The sequence below is a fragment of the Macaca mulatta genome, chromosome 14, assembly GCF_049350105.2.
Source record: "Macaca mulatta isolate MMU2019108-1 chromosome 14, T2T-MMU8v2.0, whole genome shotgun sequence".
Classification (NCBI taxonomy): Eukaryota; Metazoa; Chordata; class Mammalia; order Primates; family Cercopithecidae; genus Macaca; species Macaca mulatta.
Genome location: NC_133419.1, coordinates 31,355,195 through 31,367,717, shown reverse-complemented (window position 1 = coordinate 31,367,717; position 12,523 = coordinate 31,355,195).

Below are 12,523 nucleotides of genomic sequence, written 5' to 3'. Positions count from 1 at the left end.
TATTCTAATCCCCCCCCCACTTGTTTTTTGTTTTTTGGGTTTTTTTTTAGAAATGGAAGCTTTCCAAAAGAAAAATGACTTTCCTAAGGACACAGAGTATGACAAACAGAATAGAGTTACCCTTCCCAAAGACGTTTACCTGCTAATCCCTAGAAGCTATACATTTGTTACCTTAGATGGCAAAACAACCTTGCTGGTGTGACTAAATTAGGATCTGGAGATGGGAAGCTTCTCCTGGAGTATTTAGTTGGGTCCAATGTAATCACAAGGGTCCCTATAAGAGGGAGACGGAAGTCTATGAGTAGAGAGAGCTATAAGAACAGAAGCGATGTCAGATAGGAGAGAAGAAGCTGCTGGCTTTAAAGATGGAAAGATGGGCCACAAGCCAAGGAATGCAAGAAACCTCTGGAAAATGCAAGCTGGAAAACAGGAGGAGATAGATATTCCCCTGAAGTCTTCAGAAGAAATGTAGTGCTGCCAACACCTTAATTTTAGACTTCTGACCTCCAGAACTATAAGAGAATAAAACTGTAATGTTTTAAGCCACAAAGTTTATGGTAATTTGTTACAACAGCCATGGCAAATGAATACTGATTTTGTTACTGCAGCAATACAAAACTGTTACACACTGCAAGTGGAAGATTTAAACAGCTTGACATTTAGGCCTCAGGATGTGAAAACCCTTTTTGACTGAATTGATGAGATTTTTCCATACCTAATCAGTCTATGGTGATTTTGAATTCTAGCTTCCCATGAAGATGAAGATAACTGTGCAGGTGGAACTGTTGGCCTGCCTTCTCACCGCCGACGTTTCCTCTGTCTCCTTCCTAGTCTATTCTACACTTCCTGCCCTTTTACTTCCTCTTTCTTCCTCAAGAATCTAAAACCCAACCTTGCCAGGCACAGGGGCTCACATCTGTAATCCTAGCACTTTGGGAGGCCAAGACGGGTGGATCACCTGAGCCCAGGAGTTCAAAACCATCCTAGGCAACTTGGCAAAACCCTGTCTCTACAAAAAAATACAAAAAATAAGCCAGGTGTGGTGGCATATACCTGTAGTCTCAGTCACTCAGGAGGCTGAGTTGGGAGGATCACCTGAGCCTGGGGAAGTTGAAGTTATAGTAAGCTGTGATTGTATCACTGCACTCCAGCCTGGGCAACAGGAGTGAGACCCTGTCTCAATAAATAAATAAATCCAGCCTCACAATAGAGCTCATCTGGGGGAAACCATGGTTCTGTGTCAATCTGAAGGTCAGCTTTAACTGGGGCAGAAAGAGTCACAGAACTTGTGGGAGGTTGGTGTTTGGGAGATGTTAGACAGAACACTTAAACTCTTGTGTTTGAATTCTACCTAACCCACCTGCTTCCAGCGTGCCTCCATTTCATCCTCCATCTGAAGGGTTGTTGTAAGAATGCAATGAAATTACCCATGTCGGGCCGGGTGCGGTGGCTCTTGCCTGTAATCCCAGCATTTTGGGAGGCCGAGGCGGGCAGATCATCTAAGGTCAGGAATTCGAGACCAGCCTAGCCAACATGGTGAAACCCCCGTCTCTACCAAAAATACAAAAAATTAGCTGGGCGTTGTGGTGGGCGCTTGTAATCCTAGCTACCTGGGAGGCTGAGGCAGGAGAATCACTTGAACCTGGGAAGTGGAGGTTGCAGTGAACTGAGATCATGCCACTGCACTCCAACCTGGGCAACAGAGTAAGACTCTGTCACCAAAAAAAAAAAAAAAAAAAAAAAAGGGGGAAGAAAGAACCCATGTCATGCTTAGCATAATACCTGGCAATGATAAATGCTCAACAGATGTTGGTGATAATGACACTGACTCAAACTGAGCTCCTGGTTCTCAGGAGCCTGGGTTTACTCCTCAGAAGCCTGGGTTTACTCCTCAGAGGCTTGAGATCTGGAGCAGTGGTTCTCAAACTATAGCATGCACCAGGTTCCTCTGAAAGGGACAGAGCCCCTCTTCCAGAGTTTGATTCAGTAGGTCTAGGGTGGGGCCAACATCCGTCCCAGGCAATGGGGATTCAGTGGCACCAGGGACTACACTGTGAGAACCACTGATTTAGAGCTGAGAGTCAAGGATGGTGCCTTCACTATTGTTCCCCAGTGCCCAGCACAGTGTCTGACATATCATAGGCATTCAACAAATATTTGTAGAATGAATACATTTTTTTCCACTGTCTCCCTGAGGCTTTAAATGTCTGGGAAGCTGCCGTTCTCCATAAAAGAATTCCTTTCTCTATCTTTTTTATTGCCATCGTATTTACTACAACTTGGTGCCGACAATCTCCTCTTCATAGACTCCCTGTTTTCCCCTTGAATACCCTCCATTTCCCCAGCGAGTGTCTCTCCCTGGATCTCAACCTTTTCCATTAACTCCATGCACTGCACAGCCTGTTCCAGGACATCAAACTTTAATTTAAACAGAAAATAATCAATAAGCTTAGCAAATTGCCCATGGCAACCTCTGCTGAGTGAATCAAAGAGTTTTATAGGTAATTTAAAGGGTGTCTTCACTCATCCCTCGAGGTAAAGCTTAGCACATTGACAAGAGCCCTTTTCCGCCCTGGCTCAGGAAGCTCTGGAAGGAAATGAAAGAGAAAGGACTTAGGTCCTGGGGTTGGGGGAGGCTGGGCCGGGAAGGAAAGATCTGTCTTTTAGGATTAAAAGCTTCTAAGAAAAAAAACACTGACATTAGATATTGAACCCTATATGAGTTGGGGAGTTTTGGATTGCAGAAAACAGAAATGGACTCTGGATAACTTTAGAAAACAAAAATAATGCCAGTTTATAGGGTGTAATTGAAGAAAAAAGCCAAATAGCTGGGTCGTATATTAGCAACCAGGGCTGCTTTCTGATAGGTGCTGTTTAGGGATGTGTCTGTGCTGCTTTCTGTCTTTGTGTCTTCTGATTCAAGATTCGTATTCCGAGCCAACATCTGAGCAGCCTCACTGGGTTCCAGTCATGGCCTTCCCTTGGCCCTCGGGGAGAAGTGCCCGATGGAAAGTCTCACCAAGAATGTAAGTGGGAAGAGAGGAATAGCAAGGTGGGGAGTTACTGAGGAAGGGAGTGGTGAAGCAGGACTGGCAAACACATGTTTCTACTAAGGAACACTTCTGATATTAAGAGTTGTTTGTTTGTTTGTTTGTTTGTTTTCCAAACGAGAGCAGCCAATCCGGCAGTACATATGAGTATTTATGAGATCCTGGGGTCCATGCAGGACTTTGAAGGACCATCAAGCACGTAGCCTGTTTATGTGCCCAAGCCAGGGAGCTATTGTTTTCCAAGAATATCCCCAGGCTCCTCTGAGAAGATTGTTCAACTTCTAACTCCTTACAAACAAGGCATTCTTCTCTCTATCCAGGGTGACATGAGAAATATTTAATGACTGGCATGTCATAGGCATAGACTAATCAAAAGAACAGCTGTAAAGAGCACAGAAGGCCAAACTGGTCCATGCCACTGACCATCAGTCTAGTGTCTCCTGAACCCAAGTAGGGCATTGAAAGCCCATTCCTGCCGGGCACGGTGGCTCACGCCTGTAATCCCAGCACTTTGGGAGGCCGAGACGGGCAGATCACGAGGTCAGGAGATCGAGACCATCCTGGCTAACACGGTGAAACCCCATCTCTACTAAAAATACAAAAAATTAGCTGGGTGCAGTGGCGGGTGTCTGTAGTCCCAGCTACTCAGGAGGCTGAGGCAGGAGAATGGCGTGAACCCGGGAGGCGGAGCTAGCAGTGAGCTGAGATTGCACCACTGCACTCCAGTTTGGGTGACAGAGCAAGACTCTGTCTCAAAAAAAAATTAAAAAATTTAAAAATTTAAAAAAAATTAAAGAAAGAAAGCCCATTCCTTCTGATCTGCACAATGAACGTCTAGAATGGTTTCTCTTTCCTTGGGAGAAGTACTGGGGTCTTCTTTCCTGAGTTTCACAGACTCAGCTTTGTCAGTGCCTCCAGAATTTAGTGTGAAAACAGTCAGATGGATCGAGCCTTCTGAACAGAGCTGCAATTATGCCATGCAGTCCACTACTTTCTCCTGCCTGTTGGACTCTGGAGCCAGACTGCTTGAGTTTGAAACCCAGCTCTGTGACCTTGATCAGTTTACCCTTTCTGAGCCTACCTTTCATGTATGAAAGGGAGATAATAGTAGACCTGTGACATGGTTTGGCTGTGTCCCCACCAAATCTCATCTTCAGTTGTAGCTCCCACAATTCCCACGTGTTGTGGGAGGGACCCAGTGGGAGTAATTGAATCATGGGGGTGGGTCTTTCCCGTGCTATTCTCGTGATAGTGAATAAGTCTCATGAGATCTGATGGTTTTATAAAGGGGAGTTTCCCTGCACAAGCTCTCTTCTCTTGTCTGCTGCCATGTGAGACCTGCCTTTCACCTTCCTCCATGATTGTGAAACCTCCCCAGCCATGTGGAACTGTGAGTCCATTAAACCTCTTTCTTTTGTAAATTGCCCAGTCTCGGGTATGTCTTTATCAGCAGCATGAAAACAGACTAATACAGCCTACCTCATAAATGTTGTAAGAATTAAATAAATTAAAGCTTATAAAGTACTTAGTCTTATGCCTTATTAATAGTTAGCACTCAATAAATGCTAGTTGTTCTTACTAATATTATTAATATTTGTCTTCTAAAAACATCCAGGACAGAGGGTCCTAGAACCAAAGAATTGGGGTCCTTGAGAAAATCAGTGTTGAAAGATTCTTTGGAAACCAATGGATCTAATCCCTTCCTTGAATAGAAAGGGCACTGAAGCTCTCATTTGCCTGAGACCATATAGCCAGTTAATGGAGCACCTTGACTGTGACCCAGCCTGCTGCAGTGAGGGCAGCCTGTTTGCATACAGTAGCCTTGTCAGTACCCATAAGAGTGGCGTCAGAAGCCTGAGAGGCCTGATAATGGAACCTGCCTCACCATTGGCTGTGCATTGCATCCAGCCATCCTGGCACTCCCTGCCACCCTTGGGGGAATGAGGAAGGAAGGCAAGATGGGGAGTGCAGACCCCAGAATAAAAAGTCAGAGATCCTGGCTTCTCACCCTAATCTTGCTTTATGCCAGCCTCCCCCAATGGGAGGAACAGGCATTTCTGACCACCTTTATTCATCTCAAAGTATTTTCACATACTCTATCATTTTGTTTAATCTCCAGTCTTCCTGTGGGATAGGTATTATTAGTCCATTTATAAATGAGACAGAAGATGAGTGATTGGTACTTAATCCATTTTTTAAAAAATCATTTCTTATGAAACTTTTCAGACATGCATAAAAGAAAATGAAACCATACATTTCCATTTATCCATTCACAGCTTCAATAATTATCAACAGATGGCCATTCTCGTTTCACCTGTACTCCCCTCCCTCGCTCTTTCTCCTCTACTATAGAGCAAATTCTAGACATCATATTATTTCATCCATAAATATATCTGTAAATGATAAGAACTCTTTTTTTTTTTTTTTTTAGACGGAGTCTCGCACTGCCGCAGGGGCTGGTGTGTAGTGGCACAATCTCGGCTCGCTGCAACCTCCACCTCCCAATTCAAGCGATTCTCCTGCCTCAGCCTCCTGAGTAGCTAGGATTACAGGTGCCTGCCAGCATGCCCGGCTAATTTTTGGTATTTTTAGTAGAGACAGGGTTTCACTATATTGGCCAGGCTGGTCTTGAACTCCTGACCTGGTGATCTACCCACCTCTGCCTCCCAAAGTGCTGGGATTACAGGAGTGAGCCACTGTGCCTGGCCAAGAACTCTTTTTTTAAAGATAACCACAACTGGCTGGGCACAGTGACTCACGCCTGTAATCCCTCTACTTTGAGAGGCCAAGGCAGGTGGATCACGTGAGGTCAGGAGTTCGAGACCAGCCTGGCCAACATGATGAAACCCCATCTCTACTAAAAATACAAAAATTAGCCAGGCATGGTGGCAGGCACCTGTAATCCCAGCTACTTGGGATGCTTAGGCAAGAGAATCACTTGAACCCAGGAGGCAGAGTTTGCAGTGAGCCGAAATCACACCACTGCAGTGCAGCCTGGGCGACAGAGTGAAACTCTGTCTGAAAAAAAAAACAAAAAAAGATAACCACAGTACTATGAATTTTTTATATCAAGATGTAGCTGTTCCTTTTTTATGGTTCTTACATAATATCTTGTTTTCTTAGAATAGTAGTAATTATTATTTTCACTTAACATGTATAACATATCATAAACATTTCCTATGTCATTAAACGTTCTTTTAAAATGTAATATTTAAGCATGCATATTAATAAATCAATTAATTTATTGAGCCAATCATGATTTTAGATATTTATGTTATTTCCACATTTTTAACATTAAAAAGTGCTTCAAATAAATGTCTGTGATAGACAGCTCAGTGTCTTCAAATATCCATTCTCCTCTTATTCTTTGGAATGAAACCCCAATTTTACTAGGTGTGACAAAAGATAAGCTAAAAAAATTTCATTTTCCAGCTTCTTTTGCAATTTACTGAGGCCAGGTGAATACATCAGCCAGCGAAAACTAAGTAGAAATGTAAGTGGGACCTCGAGGAAGGCTGCTTAGAGAGAACTGACTCAGCCAGGCAGTGCTCTGTTTTTGCCCTCCCCTTCCTGCTTCTACTGCTGGGAATGCACGCAGAGTGGCTAGGGGTCCAGTGCCATCTTGAACCATTCAAATGGAAACCACATTTCCATTCTGCACATTCCACTTCCTTCTGCTCAAGATGGTTGAGCAAAGGAAAGAAAGAGCTTGGATCTTTGATGGCCCCAGAGTCAGAAACCTCTGTTACTGGAATTTTCCTTGGTATGCAACTGAATCTAGTTCTAATGGAATCTTTGCACATGTGCATGATTACTGTATACAGCACTTCAAATTCTTACCTTGTATTATAGATATTTATTTTCCTATCTCACCCCTCCTATTAATCTGTAAGTTTCTTGAGGACAGGGGTTTTTTTGTTTGTTTGTTTTAATGTTTTATCTTCTTATCCCACATAACACCTATCTAAGTTCCTGGCACAAAATATAAGTTTAAAAACATTTTTTTCAAAAAAATGAATGAGCATATAAATGTGGGAATGTGTGACCTTGAGCAACTGATTTTACTTAACCAAGACTTGGCATTCTTAATTTCAAAAGAAGGTATAAATTCCTACTACAGGTGCTTTTGAGAAAACTCAATAATCTGTTATTGAAAGATCCACGAAAACTATACAATATAAGGGTTTATCGTGAAGGAGGACAGGAGAGCAGAGTGACGAGAAGGTCTTGAGACTGGGAACATGCGGATCTTCACAAGGGACAGCAGAAATGTCGTGGAGCTGGGGTAGAGTCATTGAGTGGAAGAGGAGCAGCATGAAGTTGGAGAGGGGTCTTGCAGGTGATGGTGAAGATTTTTCTTTTTTCTTTTTGAAACAGGGTCTCACTCTATCACCCAGGCTACAGTGCAGTGGTGTGATCTCGGTTCACTGCAGCCTCAACCTTCCAAGCTTAAGTGATCCTCCCACCTTAGCCTCCAGAGTAGCTGGGACTACAGGCAGATGCCACGATGCCCAGCTAATTTTCATATTTCTTGTGGAGATGGGGTTTCACCATGTTGCCCAGGGTGGTCTTGAACTTCTGAGCTCCAGCAATCTCCCTGCCCTGGCCTTCCAAAGTGCTGGGATGACGGGCGTAAGCTACTGTGCCCAGCCTATGGTGAAGATTTCTAAATGTGATTGGTGTCTCAAAATGCATGACCCTCGCAAAGTTATGAGAGGGTTACATGACAGTGCTTACCATAGTGCCTGCTGTAAAATAACCATTTAATACATGGTCATTGTCATTATTTCATTATTGTTGTTGTTTTTACTGACAGGGCAGTACGGTTGGAAGAGAATGGAACCAGAAGTCAGAAAAACGGGGTTCCACTCTTGGTGGTGCAAGTTTCCAGTCTCACTAGCCAAGTGAAGATGCGGAAAATACAAGCCCAAGTAAGTGACTGCCAAACTTATGAAAGCCTCAGAACCATTTACTCAAATGGAATATTTCATGAGAAGTCAAACATGTCAAATAGATGCAAGTGGCGTGATTGTGGTGGGGGAGTGGGTGGAAGTCTTGCACACCATTGCTGCCGCTCAGCTGTCTCTTCCTCTCCACAGCGGCCCCTCAGGGGGCTTCTCAAGGCACTGTTTAAAAACCGCTAGACATATGCTGAAGGCCATTAGTCATTAGGGAAATGCAAATCGAAACCACAATGAGACAGAGCACAGAGGATTTTTAAGGCAATGAAACTATTCTGTATGATGCTACAATGATGAATACAAATTATTCTATATTTGTCAAAACTCATAGAATATCCCACACCAAGACTGAACCTGAATGTGAACTATAGGCTTTGGTTGATTATGCTGTGTCAATATAGATTCATCAAGTGCAACAAATGTATCACTTTTGGTGCATATGTCAGCAGTGGAGAGGTCATGCATGTGTGGGGACAGTGGTTATTTGGGCACTCTCTGTACTTTCCACATAATTTTTATGTAAAACTAAAACTGCTCTAAAAAAATTAAGTTTACCAATTAAAAAAAGCACAATATGTTCTCACTCATAAGTGGGTGTTGAACAATGAGAACACATGGACACAGGGAGGGGAACATCACACACGGGGGCCTATTGGGGCGTGGGGGCTAGGGAAGGGATAGCATTAGGAGAAATTGCTAATGTAGATGACGGGTTGATGGGTGCAGCAAACCACCATGGCACATGTGTACCTATTTATCAAACATACACGTTCTGCACATGTATCCCAGAACTTAAAGTATAATATAAAATAAAATAAAAAACTTAAAAAGGCATTAAAAAAAAACACACAATAAGATACCACTTCATACTCACTAGGGTAGCTATAATTAACATTTAAAAAAACAAAACAAGAAATGGAAACCAAAGAGTTAGCAGAGATGTGGTGAAATTAGTTGAAACCTCCATACATTGCTGGTGGAAATGTAAAATGGTTCAGTCACTCTGGAAAACAGATTGGCCTGGCCAGTCCTCAAACAGTTAAACATAGAATTAACATCTGACCCACTCAGTCTACTAGCAGGTATATGCCCCAAAGAAGTTAAAACAGGTATTCAAACAAAACTTGTACAACAGTGTTCATAGCATCAGTATTCACAACAGCCCAAAGGTAGAAACAATCTGAATGTCCATCAACAGATGAATAAACAAACTGTGGTATGTCTGTAAAATGAAATATTATTCCGTAATAAAAAGGAATAAAGTATTGATAGATGCCACAGCATAGATGAACCTTGAAAACATTATGCTAAGTCTCAGAAGCCAGAGACAAAATGTCACATATCGCATGATTCCATTTCTATGAAATTATCCAGAAGAGGGCAAATTCACAGAGATAGAAAGCAAATTAATGGTTAGCAAGGGCTAGAGAAAGGAACAGAGAAGGTGTAAATGTGGCATAAACAGGGGTGGGTACTGATGGTGCCATAATGGAAGGCCCTGGAAATTCACCAGACTCCATCACTGGGAGTAACGAAGAGAATTACATCGCTGGAGGATTAAGTTGTGAGCGATTTCTAGTCAAATCCAAAGGGTCGGGCTCTTTGTTGCCTACAAAGGTTAAAACAAGAGGCCCTCCAGGGATCCAAGGGATCAGGAAGGACTGGTAGAGAACTCTAGACCTGTGCTGTCTAATACGGTGGTCACTAGCCACATGTAGCTATGAAGCACTTAAGATGTGGCTAGTCTGAATTGAGATATGCTATGGTGTAAAACACACATCAGACTTTGAAGACCTAGTATGAAAAAAAGAAGGTAAAATAGGTCATTAATCATTTTATATTGATTGTATACTGAAATAATATTTTAGATATATCGAGTTAAATAAATACATGATTAAAACTAATCCCGCCTGTTTCTTTTTACTTTTTCACGTGGCTACAGAAGTTTTTCTATTGCATGTGTAACTCACATTATATTTCTGCTGGACAGCACTGCTTACTGAATCATTGCTCCTCAAGGGCAGAGGTGGTGCTATCCAGGGGCTTTGGAGGCAGACATCACTCAGCCTAATGCACCATGTGGACATTAAAGCTTCCCAAACCGTTGCTGGGAAAATGTGGGCATATCTTGTCCCAACACAGCATAACCCACAGAATCTATTAAGCAAACCAAATTTTGCTTGTGTCCTGGATACAAACACAGCTGCATCCAAAACTTAAAGTCTTTTAAAGCAACTCAATTTTCTCAAAAGGACCCTATGTCCATGAAAATAGCATCAGTGGAGGGGTAAGTCCCCACCATGCCCCTCCCTGACCCCCTAATAGGTCTCCCAGAGTCTCAGAAAGGGTAAATGGAATAGAATTTTCAAAACACTTCAAAACGGTCAGAAAAACCATGCAATGTTTCTTCTGTGGCAGAGTAAAGATTGCACATTTTCTAACAGGATAGAAAATAAGAACAAAGATCCATATAGCCAGTCCCCCAAACCACCATTTTAGTCAGTCTGCCTGAGCTTTTGGCTGAGTTACAAAATGAAATAAATCCCTTTATAATCCCTCACTCTGGCTCCAAAATATATTTTCACAAGCACCAGAGCAGACCCTTCGGGCATTTCTTCCTAGAAATGCTCATCTTTACTCCAACTCTTTTTTTCTGATCATGCCCTTTTACAAAATAGTGAACTGAAATGATTCTTGTGCAGGTTATATCAGATGGGGATGGGGAGAGGGGAGATGTGGGCAGTGGTGCAAACAGAAATCGGCCTCACAAGCTCAACATCACTCCCAGACTCTCCATAATCCTCCCCAGGTCACACACCTTGGTTGGCTTCTCCTTCCACCGAACACACTGAATTTCCCATTTTCTGCCTAGCTACTTTCTCTTGCATTGTTTAACCTTTGAGTTGTTACTTAACACTTCACACCGCTTGTAGGGTCTTTGAAGAGTATGATACTTTCCCTTAACCTCCACCCCTATACCTAGCTCAGTATGACTTCACATAACACTCAGTAAAAATTCGTTGAATGACTGAATGAAGTTGAATCTGATATTTGCCAACTGCAATAAAATAGAGAAAATCAATGTCAGCTTTTCCAGCTAGATAGAGAAATAGGACAGCTATATAAAATGATCTGTAGGAAAAATTGCATCCAACACTTTACTTTCAGCTCTCCAAAGGAGGCTGTTATAACAATGGACTATAAATACTGGGTGAATGCTGTATCCGTAAAGAAGCAATTCTAACAGTGGGCTGGAAGAGCCAAGAAAATCCAGCTTTTTCTCCCCGTGTATATACACAGGTGCGCCGTGTGGAATGAAATCCACTTAACTTGATTTTATGGACAGTGACTCATGCAAACTCAGTTCCAAACTGCTCAGCACGGCTCAGTTAAATAAATTACAGCGAGAGTAAGCCAGCCAGCAGTAAGGCAGAAGACAGAAAATAAACTTGAGGTCGAGGATTGAAATTTTAGGAGTTCTCGATATGCCAGAATCATCTTTCTTCTGGGGGTTCTGAAGGGATCTTAGAGATCCTTCAAGGTCAAGGCCCTGATTTAACTCTCCAGAGTCACTTGGAAAGTAACAAAGTCAGGGCTGCCGGATCCCAGGTCAGAGCATTTTTCCATCTTATCGGGATCTTGAATGTCTTGTTCACTGCCTCAGTGCGAGGCACACCCAAGAAACCAATGAATGACTAAATCTACCAGGCTGCGATAGCCAGAGGCAGCCTGACAGAAGAGGAAGAAAGATCTAAGAAGCTTACCCTCTAGAAAGAAATGGGAATTCCTTCTGTGGGGATGGAATTTGTAGGGATGGAAGAATACTGCTCCAAACAGCCCTCCCTAGATCTCCAGCTTTCTAGCCCCCACCTGGGAGCCGCACAAGCAGCTCTGTACTGTGGCCTCTTCAGCCGCTCTGTGACAGGCCTGCTGCCGTGCTCCAGTCCCTCCCATTAGTGGCACCACCTGAGGGCATCTGGAGCAATGGCAACACTGCCCAGGTGTGCTGATGCATCAGCAGGGAAGACCTGGCCTCATTAACCCCTCAGTACCCACTGGCGCTGAGCACACGTTAGGACTTACGTGACATTTTTGGGAGTGTTCTGTGAGATAATGCTGCATCCTTATAATAAATGATCCATGCCTTTTTTGCCCCCAAGCTAGCTTGAGTTGTTTTTTGTTTGCCATGAAAAAATTCTTACACAAAATAAAGGATCTTAATAGCTGGGAAAAATGGATAGATACATTTAAGATATGGCAGTAAAACATGGCTGCAAATTCTTTAATAATTGTCTGCTCAAGAAATGAGGTCTACATCCCTCCCCCTTGAAACTGGGCAGGTTTGTGGCCATCTTAACCAATAGAGTAAAAGAGATGTGAAGGAATATATGAGTTCCAAGGATAGGACATAAAAGGCCACACAGCATTCACCTTGTACTGCTAGAACATTCATTCTTGGAGCATCGTGCCACCATGTAACAAGTCTGGCCAGGTGCGGTGGCTCAGGCCTTT